The sequence below is a fragment of the Macrobrachium nipponense genome, chromosome 35, assembly GCF_015104395.2.
Source record: "Macrobrachium nipponense isolate FS-2020 chromosome 35, ASM1510439v2, whole genome shotgun sequence".
In the NCBI taxonomy this organism is placed as follows: Eukaryota; Metazoa; Arthropoda; class Malacostraca; order Decapoda; family Palaemonidae; genus Macrobrachium; species Macrobrachium nipponense.
In genome coordinates this window covers 5199653-5212197 of record NC_061096.1, presented here as the reverse complement: position 1 = coordinate 5212197, position 12545 = coordinate 5199653, and positions in this window count along the sequence as shown.

Below are 12545 nucleotides of genomic sequence, written 5' to 3'. Positions count from 1 at the left end.
GGAACGCGGTTCTAATATGTAATGAAAATCCTTCCTTACGAAAGCTGGACAGTGGAGATTATACAAAACGTTTTAGGACGCAAAAGATGATGCAACTCTTTCTAGAAGCTTCGAAAAGTGAAGCAACTTTACAGATAAACTGTGAAATCTGTACATGGCACTCGGCAAAGATGAACACGTACAAAACGAGCATACATTCATGTATGTACCAGCTCAACAAAGACACGTACCCGATCAAGACAGAAATCGAGCAAAAGTCCCTATCAGACGTGATGACAGAATTCCCAAAACACAGCGAGACCTTGAGGTCTCTTATCGCAAGGCATTGACATAATAGGGAAACAATCCTAGTTTCGAATGGACAAAGTTATTCTCTCTCTCTTTTCATACTATGTTATATATTCTTTTTATATTATGTTATGTGAAATCTGAACACACATTTTAAACATCCTAACTCTATGCTAGCTAGGAATCTGAAAAAATGTTGCAAACTCTATTCTAACATTTTATACAATCAAAGAGGGGATGTATGTGTTTTGAAAGTAGCAAAATATAATATATATATATATATATATATATATATATATATATATATATATATATATGTGTAATTTGACCCGCCTTAGAAAATATACTGCGGGTGCCCTGCTTCTCGAGCAAGTCTGCTTGTCACCTGATGGAAATCGCAACAATTTTCATGGTAACTACTCAAACGATGGCACCTGCCCGAAAACTAATGTCGTTATAAAAGGTCAACAACTCATAGAAAGGAGGGACTTTTCGTGATGATATCAGATAGATTAAATTACATTGTTTACAATGATAACGCTAAGCTCCCACTTCCTGCTTCTATACAGCTCGTTCTACACAAGCACCCACACATATGTGGGACACTATCTATTGCATTATGTGCCGAGCAAATATAACATTAGCAACTAACCCTCTATAGCCTCTCATTGATACTTTAAATGCTTATTATTATTATTATTATTATTATTATTATTATTATTATTATTATTATATTATTATTATTATTATTTATTTTTGTTTTTTTTTTCTTTTTTTGCTCTATCACAGCTCTCCAATTCGACTGGGTGGTATTTATAGTGTGGGGTTCCGGGTTGCATCCTGCCTCCTTAGGAGTCCATCACTTTTCTTACTATGTGTGCCGTTTCTAGGATCACACTCTTCTGCATGAGTCCTGGAGCTATTATTATTATTATTATTATTATTATTATTATTATTATTATTATTATTATTATTATTATTATTATTAAAGGAAACCTGCGAGATTTGCAGGGAAACATGTATACAGATATTACATTGTGCTATTTGCCTGTCACGAAAGTGTTAAGAATTATTATCGCACGTTTTTAAGCCCAACGTAACGCAAATTATTCAGTTACCAATAAAGAATAGTCATACGATTCCCATCCGAAGGCGAATCTTGTTATTGGATTCTCTTTAGTTAGTTATCTTTTTCATAGATGGAAATTCTGTTCCAAGTCTGCTGCAAGTCAAGTACTACATGGTCGTATGACAGCACGGGCACTTCAAAACCGTACATCAATCGAAATACTAGTAGTGAAAGTGAACATATCTTCATATATATATATATATATATATATATATATATATATATGTGTGTGTGTGTGTGTGTGTGTGTGTGTGTGTGTGTGTGTGTGTTGTGTGTGTGTGTGTGTGTGTGTATGTGTGCGCTGATTTTAATCACTAAAACTGATGCATATATTTATGTGTGATACACAAAATTTTCAATGTCTTGTCTACCGCGATTTTGTAGATATATGTCTCACGCTGAAGATTTAGTATTTTCCAGGCTAAAAACATGCAGAACAATTCTCAAATTGTGATCTTGGTCTCAGCCTCAAGTTCCGTAGGATCGATTCACATTAAACATTTTGATAAATGAGAAAATTGCAGGGTCTCCCACAGTTTTTCAGCTTTCTGGTAAATTACGGGAACACCTCAACAATTTTGCAAAGATGATTCACAAATATGACTGCATAGCTCAAATATATTTTAGAAAGTTCTTAACTTTTACCAGACTTGCACATTCTACAAATGATTATAGAATGGCATGCACATACAATCAATATGTTAGCTTGTAAAAATAGAAATATTGTTAAATACATCGAATGAGTGGTAATACGAAATAATACTAGAAAATAGAATTTTCAAAGACACTTCCAAATAAATTTCAAAACCTACCAAAAAGACCTATGTAATTCTCATGTTGCACATATAAAGATTTATCCATGATGGTCTGGGGCACAGAATATGTTCGCTCTTATATTATTGGAAAGGTTTCTAAACAATTGAAAATATTGCAAAGTAAAACCAGTAATCCTTCTTTGAAAAACTAAAAGATAAATATTTGAAAAGCTTTGTAATTGGAAAATACTAAATTCTTTACATAAAGAATTCACGTACAGAATTATTACAGATTCTTATGAACACTTACTTTACATGTCTCCACAGTACGGACTTAGTTACATGGCTCTAAATAAAGCACAAAACTATTAGGTAAAAAAAAAAAAAAATTGAAAAAGCACCGTTTTGCTGAAATGCATTTGCTAATAAAACTGAGTAGGGAGAATAACAAAGCAAACTGATTGTAGTAACATTTTCTCTCTCTCTCTCTCTCTCTCTCTCTCTCTCTCTCTCTCTCTCTCTCTCTCTCCTCAAAAGTGCACTAGAATATACGAATTTAGCATAGTGGCATTTTTATTTCACTATACCTAAGGAATTCACGAAAAAACAAAGCATATAGGATACGGATTGAAGAAACTATTTGGTTATAGATCGTGTTTTGTGGAAGTGAGACTTGACATCCGCACTGATAGGATGACAAAGGCTGCTTCATCACCTTCCAGGTAAATGACCCCTAGTCCTTTTGTTCATGGAGTTGGAGCCTACATTCGTTTTTCTTCCATATGTGGTCGTTATTGTAGGTTTGTGCGGGTTGTTGCGTAGCAATATTTAGTACGCATGGTGGCTTCTCGGCTTGTCTTGCTTTTCGACGTGGTTCGGAAATCACGTAAAGCCGTTGGTCCCGTTGCTGAATAACCACTGGTTCCATGCAACGTAAAAACACCATACAAACATACACCTGAAGGTTTTTATGTTAGGCCACTGCCCTACGTTAAACCTGGAATTTTTTTGTCGAATACCCTTACTGCATCTGGCAGTAAGGGAGCGGTTTTTTTTCTGCCATGCTATTTGTGACGGTATTATAAAGGGTGTTGAGGGGGTAGGGGGGTGGGGATTCTTGGCCCCATTAATTTGGGCCAGGGTGGTCCATATCTTGGAGATGAAGGGTGGTCCTCAATCGTAGGTTGTATTGCCAGGTATGTCAAAGCAGATGGCCCAGCACTTCAGGAGTTCCTCAGTGAAAGTGTATTATGTTGCTTCTGACCATGTGTGGAACGATATGTAGTCATGAACATGTATATGGACCATTGTGCCACTGGTTCTTTTGTTTGTTTGGCACTTGAGGCATTGTTAGGCCCACATTTTGTGCCAGATGAATTATTGTTTTACTATTTGCTTGTTGTTTTTCTGGAGTCGTTGGCTAGTCCGTGGATAGGTTGAATACCTTTTTCTGAAGGGAGGCTGGTGCTGGTATTCTTTAATGCCTAAGGGGATATATTCCAACTATAGCTTTGTTATGGAATATAAGCTTTGGTTTTGAAGTCTCAGAGCTTGCCATCAGTAAGTTCATATTTTTTTCATCTAGACTGTTAATTTCTATTCTGGATAATGTTATACCATACCCCAAATCTTTGCTGGGTGGAATTTGCGCACTGGAGTTTGGTAAGGTCATAGATGAGTGGTTGGTGGTTCATTTAATGTGAGATCTTTGTCTTACTATGCCTGAGTCACACAGCAATTCAAGACCGTGACCATCGTAAAGGCTGGGTTTGGCAATCAATCAGCATCAGTCTCAGGCCTTGGGCCACAAAAAAAAAAAAAATAAATAAATAAACAAATATCCAATGAACCATTTACAGCAGCCTTTCACATATCGAGATGAGATTACATATTTAAGGTTGGGTCAGACATTGACGATTTCACACCGCGCATGTTGTAATGGCCCAGTTTACCATCAGTTGCAGGTCTCGGGCTACAAAAAAAGAAAAATCAGCTGATTGCGACCTCAGCACGACCTACGCAATGTACAATTACGACATTCGTGCGTACGTCGATTGCTGACATATGCAGTCATACACGTATGTCACCAATGTTCTAGGCCACGCCCAAATTTAACGGTTTTTTGTGGGCTGCGACTCGGTTAGGCATTTGCTACTGTCTCGAAGGCATTAAGACTTATTTCTGACATACCTGACGTACACAAGGACATGGGGACGTACGCAGCTGTGTCATGAACAGGCTGGAATAGGTACTTTAAAGAGCTGGTGGGAATTCGGCAATCATTCCCATTCCAGACACAGACAGAGAAACAAGATGGACCCTCAGGACCAGCAATTTGTCAGTCTGATTGTTGACAACTTCCATCACCCTGAATTTACACTGCCCATGATGAATTTTTATTATTCCCTCTTGCAGTTCAGACTGCTGAAGGGCCTGCACGACCAAGGCCAAGAACCCCAACAGCCCCAGGGGCATCCCTGACTGGCAGGGCTCAACGTGATCACCTTCGTGAGTCTGTAAAATCCTCTGCAGGTTCCTTGGCAAAATTTAATGGAATAATTAAAGAAGGAAAGAATAGAAAATGCCTGTACATACATTCTACAACTAAATCTAAATAACTTTGCAAATATCCAAATAACATATTTATATTATTATCCAACCTATTTTGTTGTGAGTTTTATTCAATGTCATATTTCTCTATATATAATATACTCAAAGTATATCAAGAATACTGGAAATCGAAATTACAAATTTTAATGGAAATAGAAAGTGCCTTTTCATTTAGCATACTTCACAACAATAACTTATATAAATTGCAATGAAGTCGCTGACTTATATATTTTCCAAAGGGAAAATTCAGTGGCAGTCCTGAATAAAAGTTATTGGTAAAAAATATTGATATCTTTACTATATATATTTCCATTAGGGTTGATTTGTGAGTTGCTCATGTATATATGAGAAGTTCTTGGACAATGAAAAATACTGAAAATCTTGTATCACAAATATATGTTCATCAAAACTGAAAAAAAGGCAGACTTGTATGAATCGTGTCCGTGAACTGCGCACCCTACAGTGCAGCCCCCCTCCCACATTGGGAGGGGTGAACGACATCACATATGTTACACGGACTCGTTACGGTCATGCCAGAGATGTATTGGAGTGTGAAACTCTCTGAATCTGTGGGAGACAAATGGAAAATATTGATTTAATTATGAGATGGTATACGAAAATTATTTAATGTTAAATACGTATTATTTCCGTAGAAAAAAATGGTATACAAAAGGTGTTTCATATTAATAACAAGCAGACCAAATAAAGACATTATAGTATTTGTGAACAATATCTACCTGTTCGCTAGTATGCCAAAGGCATTCTCCACTGTATGTCTTGCCCTGCTCAGTCGGTAATTAAAGATGCGCGCATGTGTTGTCAGATTTTGTGCAGGGTATGGTTTTCTCATATAATTCTTCAGAGCGAAGGCGTCATCTCCAATGAGGAAATAGGGGACTGGGGGTTTGTCTTGTCTCGTTTGGCAATCTTTCAGAGGCAGGCAGATTGGCTTCATTCTGAACAAGCATTTGACACAGCTGTATCTTAGCGGACACCACCATCAGATTCGGAACCTATGGCATCTTCATCGACATACATGAACTTGTAGCCAGCGTCAATAACTCCAAATAGAATTATAGAGTAGATTTTTTTTTTTATAGTTGTAGTAATGAGTTCCTCCTTTCACTGGGATCTGGATTCTGACATGTTTCCCGTCTATTGCTCCAAAGGTGTGTGGAAAATTTCGGTATTTTTCAAAACCACGGGCTACTTCCTTTCATTGTTCTGGGGTCGTGGGTAACAGCATCACCTCACCTCCATATGCAGTCACTATGGCCCTACAAGTTTCAGACACGATACTGTAGATTGTGTTGTGAGCTGCTCGGAATTGGAAGGCCAGGCTCTGGTACGCTTCTCCAATTGCAGGGTAATTGCAACAGGCAGGCCTGGCTCAATGAGTCTTCTCCAGAATGGAACTTTTTTCTTGGTGTAAGGCGAGGCACACAACGATTGCATTGAAAAGCTCCTCTGTAATCCTGGTAAAGTTCTGGTACAGTCCTGGAGTTTCAATTGCCAACTCTCATCAAGTTGTAGTAACCTTTCTCCTCTCTTTTTTGTAAATAAAGCCACATCCAACATATCTTTCTGCGTCTTTTTTGCTTCTTGCGCTTTCGTTCCCGCAGTATTTTCATTACTCTTAACATCAACATGGCATAGTAATGATCCACGATGGCCAGTGCAAATTCAGCATCATCATTTAAGGTGTCTAATATCACGTACAGATATTGCTGGGTCTTCAAAACTTCCTGCTCGTCCATCTCGTGCCTCTGTCAGAGCCTGGAACGGGAATGACTGCCAAATTCCCACCAACTCCTTATATGCATATTCCACATGTTCACGACACAGTTTACGTACTTCTGTGTGTATTAAGTATGTCGTAATCATGGGCGTTCGCAACGGGGGGGGGGGGGGGTGGGGGGGGGGGGGGCAGGACATGTGCCCTCTCTGGGATTACTGGAAAATGAAAAAGAAATTGCATGGAAAATACAAAATGAATAAAAAAATCACATGCAAAATGTAAAATGAATAAAATTCCATGAACATTTCTCGCCTGTTTATTCAGTTTTCTAATATTACTAACACTTAGAGAAACATTTTTTTTTTAAAAAGGGGAGGGGGATAGCCCCTCCCCCATAGTGATCTCGATATCATTGGCCCCCACCCTCTGCATTCTTTTTTGTAGACGCCCATGATCGTAATTGCCTTACATCTGACCGTCCCCCTCTCTCCCCCCCCTCACAAAAAAAAACATTACAGGTGGATGTAGCCTAGATAATTGGCGATATACGTGTACGACTACAGCTGTGAATCTAATCGTAATACTGTCGTAACTATACATTGTGTATGTCGCACTATTGTCTTAATCAGCTGATTTTTGTTTTTGTTTTTTGTAGCCCAAGGCCCGCGATTACCCGCAACTGGCGCAAAAACAAACCATCGCGACGGTCGCGGGCTCGAATCGCCAATGTAAGTCCCGCCCTTAACACGCATGCAGTAGCAGTAACAGTAATAAATGCTATATAAACGGAAAGGTAATGTATCATGTTGTTGTTTGAGATTAAGCTGGCCTTATGCCAGCACGGGCTCTTGCTTCTAGAGCAGCCCATAGAGAAATATCTTGGTTTGGCGCTGTACAAAAATAAGTAAGATTCGTATTTTTTTTTTATTTCTTAGTAAAAGTAACATGAAACTCTTGCTTACATCTAACTCGAAACCAAAAACTCTATGTTTTGTTTTTGTGTTTTTGCTTTTTGAACACTTCAAAGAACACAAAACCTATAATCAGACCATCTATGCTAATTGAGAGAATAAATAAAATGTCAATGCACGTTTGCGCTGGTACCGTGAGGCGTGATAGTCACGACTTGCAAGACAAGGGGGATTCCACCCTTCCCCCATTGCGTTTATTATATTTCTGTATATGCTCAATACTCAGTTGTATTATCATTTTCAAATCTACCGTAATTCATACAACCTTCTGATCAAGCTCTTTTATCCGTCTTATTCAAGGACTCAATATACGATGCATCAGTAAAGGAGAGCGGGACACCTTGAACATAGGGGCACATTGAACCATTAGAGTTTTTCATGTGTAAGGAACTTTTTATTATTTATTCATTTATTGTTTGTTGCTCCTGTTACCAATGTAAAGAAGTTATTATTGTTATCTTTGTAATGTATGCTGTAGTATGTTTGTGCGTCTTCTTTGAATTAGTTTTATAGTTCCTTTATAGTTTCTTTATCGTTTCTTGCTTTGTTTGTTGTTATTGTTGTTAGAGTCTCAGGAGGCCTAGGAAGAAACAGTGAAGTTTTCTTATTATATGTCCAAGGAATAAAATGTGATATATTTCCTAACCTCTTTGCCTATTTTTCCTTCTATACGTAATATGGATCAAGCTGCCCCTTAGCTACGGAGCAGGTTGAACTAATCTAGAAAATTTGTTTAAACTTAAAAATTCCCCCCAAGAATTTATGATATCCCTTTATGTTTGAGAGAACAACTGGTACTATAGTTGAACTTCCTGGTGGTAAGTATTAGATCAAAGTGTTCCAGGAAGATTTTTGTATACGGAGAAAATTCCAAAAAATGGTTCAAGTGCCCCACTCTCCCCTACTCCTCTGTTTGTAGCGTTTATTTAAAGATTTTTATGTGCTATAACCATTCTTTTCGCATTTAATTCTTTTCAACACATTATCTCTCTAAAGTATTAACCCATTAGCCCCACATTTCTTCAGTTACCCAGTCCTCAGCTAATTTGTCGTAATCTTCTTTACTGCTACCCGAGCATATTTTTCATCCTCTTTTATTCTTAAATTTATCTCACCACTTATTAGGAGCCTTGAACTGGAAAGGAGAAGCAAATAAATGAATTTTTCATTCCCTTACCGATGGGATTCTAAGATCCTCTTCAATTACTTCCCTCTCGTTTTCGAGGCTTTCACCAGAAATTTTATTTAAAAATGTCCGGGGATTTGAAAAGTTAAGAGGTTTTATAATATATATCTATATATATCTATATATATATATATATATATATAATATATAGATAATCTATCTATCTTATCTATCTATCTATCTATACTATCTATCTATATATATATAGATGGATAGATAGATAGATAGATAGATATATCTATATAGATAGCTATATATATATATATATATATATATATATATATATATAGATATATCTATCTATCCATCTATCTATCTATCTATCTTATCTATCTATATATATATATATATATATATATATATATATATATTCGTATAGATATATACATATTCTCTAGGGAGAAATTCATGTACCACTTAGCACCTTACAAATTATCAAAAGGAATTGTTTATCTTAATACATAGCCCTACTGGCTTAAGGCCATTTATTATGAGATTCAGGGTTAAAGTAGCTACCCAAGAACGTGTTGTATTGTCCCATCGGGGCCTACTAATAGCTTGCCTTAATTTATGTTTAGCTAACAGTACCCTGCATGATAGAATTAAGATTAACACTATTAATCATATATTTTAAGGTTAGTATAATTTATAAGTAATAACTACTATAACTTACTGGTAGATATTTGTGTGCCAATTACTTCAGTCTTAAAGGTATTAGGTTTAAGTTTATCTCTGTTCGTCACACTTTTGTTTTCTTAATTCTTCAAAATAATTTTCAAAGTCATTTACTGTTCTGACTTTGTAATTTTAGAATTGTCTAGTTCACGTTTAACTTAAGTCAAGTTAGACTTTTATTGTCTCATTACTTCTCGAGAAGTACCATTAACTTCAGTACTCTACAAATAAAGTAAAAAGCATTTGCTAAGTTGAATTTGCAATTTCATGAGCGCAGAGTTGATTTTAAGTTGTCATGAGGTAAATTATAGGGGTGGAAGGAATAGTTATTTTCCTTTGTTGGTGCTCATTCCCGCCATTCCAACCCATCCAAGGTTGAAATGGTCTCTAGATTGGGGAGGTGTTCTAAATTATGAACATATCCAAGTCAAAATAACATTGAATATTAATTTAAATCCATAAAACAGTAGCCACTATATGATTCGTCCACTACCACTATGAAAGATCTCTGTGATTCACAGCTTTCTTTTCCACAAACACTGCTGCTGGCCATTTTCTTTGACAGATTACCAAGCCGATTAAGCCAGTCTCCGAGAATTAAGCTTAGTAACTACACTGGAACATCTCCCATCTACTGGACAGATCGGAAGTTGGGGAAAAGCTGATAAAAATGCATGCAGCAAAAAATTCGCCCTCAGACCTTGACTCACCATACCCAGCAGCAACAGCACTCCTCCTCCCCCTTCCTTCTCTTGGAGACTGCTCCCGTGTTCAGTTGCTCTACATCTCCATTGTGCTTTCCCTCAATGGTGCCACTATTAAAGATGGATGAGCCCAGGCTATCAGGTAAGATGCAAAGTTGATTGTTTGAGGCAGCCTTTCCTTCTTACATTTTCTGATTCTTTTATGTTTCATTGCTACCCTCTTGAGGGTGGTGGTGCTGTAAGTATCCTCCCATGGTATTTTTGAATCATTAAGTGTCCCGTACTGATTAGTTTTGCTATAGTACTGGGACGTAACATTCATCCTGTGTAAGCCATTGCCCTACACCCCTGTGGTTAATCAGTAATGAAACTCCCACAAAAAGGATCATGTTTAGTCCTCAAAGCATTTTCTGATCCCCTCCACATATTTGTAACGAGTGTATTGATGTCGTCATAAGATCTGTTTGCAGATGCTGTACCATTTGCCTTGTTGTGAAAAGTGGATTGTTGTGAACGCATGATCCAGGGATTCATCATACCTCCACTGTTTTACTTCCACCAGAACTGAATATTCCGGTTCTCCACTCCAGTCTACAGCAGCGAGCCAATCTTGCTGCCCTCAGTTCCCATAGAGCAGTGTTTCTTAAACTTTCTTGTGCCGCGGACTCATTTTATTAAATTACTCTGTGTAGTGAACCCTTATTATGATAATTTCCCTCCTAGGTTTAAAAGTGTTTTCAGGATATAATATACAGCACTACTTAAAATAAGCTTCACATTATTAATTTTGTACACAAATTTTAGTGAATTCAACAGCAACACTTCCTCCTCACACCTCGAACCGTACTTAATGCTTAATGCGTCACATGGTACTGTTTCATTTCATTCTTATTCATTCATTAATTGTTTGAGAGAGAGAGAGAGAGAGAGAGAGAGAGAGAGAGAGAGAGAGATTTCTCACGGCCAGAAAGTGACCTGACTCTCCCGATGCTCCCTAGTCCCACCTGCTGACCCCCATCCTGGGGGCTGGGCATCAGTCAGTACATTGCCTTCTACAAAGTTGTAAATTGCATCCATACTAATCTGACAAGTGCCATTGTCAGAAGTCAAGAGGATTTGGTAGTACAAAAATAGGAATTTAGGACGTTTAGGCCACAAATGTTTTTGAGCCATGTTTTGGCCTAAAATGTATCTGATACCGACGGCCAAATTATCCTGCGGACCCTTTTGAACATTCCATGGACCCTTGCAGGTCCACAAACTACACTTTAAGAAACACTGCCCAAGGGTAATGAAATATAAGTAAGCATGTTAAACCACTGAGTTTAACTAACTTCCTTCACTCTGAAACCAGCCCTAAGCCATAATCTTTAATTTTTCAATTTGTGTTATGATTCCTCAATTCATTCTCGGCCTTAAATTACCGCAACTCAGATCCGTTGCTCTTGAAAGAAACCACAAACATAACAATATATATGAGCTATAGATATAGCTATATGTAGATATATTATCTACTGGTCAATTTTAACTAGATTTACATGTAATTGTATTAAGCACAAGCCCGTCTTTACTTCTCGAATTCTAAACAGTTTTTGGATATGATTGTCACTATAAAGCCTTAGACTCAAATGTAAAAAGACTATAAATTGTTTCTGACATCCATGGGAGGATTAGAACCAGCATCCAGAGTATCAGAATGAGGTCACGTTTCGCAGTGAAATAGGAAATATTATTTCATTTAAATACTCGAGAAGTTAAGAGACCATTGTGCTTACCATCCTGGTGCTGCCTGGGAATCTCTGATTACAACCGATAATCTCTCTCTATCTCTCATTCCTGTTAAAATAGTTGCCTCTCAATCCCCCATTCCTATTGGTGCTGAACTTGAACTTAAAGGTCTTCAGGAGAGGGTCAATATTCATCTCAGCAACCTCGAAAACTATGGATTAGACACTAGTATCTGTTGTTTTCAATTATTTTTACATGTTATCCCTTCCTACCCTGTTCTCACCCCACTTCCTATTAGGGCTGAACTTGTACTTGAAGGGCACCAAGAGTGTCACTATTCATCTCAGCAACCTTGAAAATTATATGATTAGTCACCACGATCTGTCGTTTTGGTTATTTTTACATTTCACCCCCTTCTCACCTACTTCCCAATCGGGGGGTTGAACTTGGACTTAAAAGGCATCAGGAGTTTTGCTATTCTTCTCACTCAGTGACCTCAAAAACTATGGATTAGACAGTAATATCTGTTGCTTTCTGTAATTCTTACATCTACCTTCTTTTGGTGTTTGTGATGTCTTAATTAATCCTACAGTGTTCATTCCCAAATGATAAATAGTATTTATACCAAGTTTGGTTAAAATTGCTCAATGCATTTCAAAGTAACGTGGAACACACACACATACATACCTATCATATATATATATATATATATATATATATATATATATATATATATATAATATATATATATATATATATCG